Below are 1234 nucleotides of genomic sequence, written 5' to 3' on the forward strand. Positions count from 1 at the left end.
AAGCAACCCTTAATTACCAAACATAAAATGAGAGAGTACCAGTGGTTACTTATATCTTAAATTTCTGTTTCCCATTTTAGTGCCTTCTGTGTCTTCTGACACCTACACCCTCCTATGCTGACTGGGGCAATTTGTGTTTTGGATGAGATGTATGTGCTGCTCCTGGGAGTTGCTCCTTTGGGTCTCACTCTCTTTTATTCTTCCTGCTATGGATCAGGTTTATCTTGTGTATGTGTGGGAACATAAGAGAGCTTAAAGTCCATTTGCATGTCTTACTGGCTTTGCCAGTATGATTTCTTCCCACCTAGAAATAGTGTATGTTGTCTCGGGAAGCCCCATGGTGCAATTACATATGCCAGGGAGATCAGACATCGATCTTTTGAGCTGGAGGGAACTACTATCTCTAAATTAAGTATCTTTATGATCAAACACTCATACAATCTTATGTTAAAAGAGAGAAGGTTCAAATGAGCAAGAGAACAATACACTTGACCTAGAATGATCTACTCAAGGAGTGGCAGGGGTGAAAGCTGGAGTGCTGGTGATAAGATGCCCTGGCCAATACTCCTGATACAAACAAATGCTTGGAAGCAGATAACAGTACCAACAAAAAGCTCAGAATAAACTAATGGCTTATTGACCAAACTAACGGAGATTTGAGCCCCAGAAATAACTCACCCGATGAGACTATGGGTAGCATAGGGCACAGCAGGTCCATAACACTGAAATGGGGCACCAAAATTCTTGATACAAATCATAACTATCACTTGAAAGCAAATAGGAGAGCTTACTTTGACCCAAACATGTATGATCATGATCCAGAAATAGGTTGTTTCACATAACATATTCCAATATGGAAGTTCTTACAGAATAAATATCCTCTATTGAAACACCTCTCAAATACACTGGCAAGGATATCCAACAGGCAGGTAAAAGCAAACAGAACAAACTCTGCTACAGTTTCCCAATGCTACCTGATGACATTCTTAACTTTTGGGTTGCCAGAAGGTATTGCTTTGCTAGTAACACATTCAAAAAATTAATAACACATTCAAAAATGACACATTCCAATAGATCAGATACAGAGGTAGGACAATGAATGACTTTTAAGCAGACTAAATGAAGCCATATAATTTGGGGGGGGGGTGTTTTGCTTTGCTTTGCTTTGCCTTGCCTTGCCTTGCCTTGCCTTGCCTTGCCTTGCCTTGCCTTGCCTTGCCTTGCCTTGCCTTGC

The sequence above is a fragment of the Grammomys surdaster genome, unplaced genomic scaffold, assembly GCF_004785775.1.
Source record: "Grammomys surdaster isolate TR1022 unplaced genomic scaffold, NIH_TR_1.0 225, whole genome shotgun sequence".
Taxonomy (NCBI): domain Eukaryota; kingdom Metazoa; phylum Chordata; class Mammalia; order Rodentia; family Muridae; genus Grammomys; species Grammomys surdaster.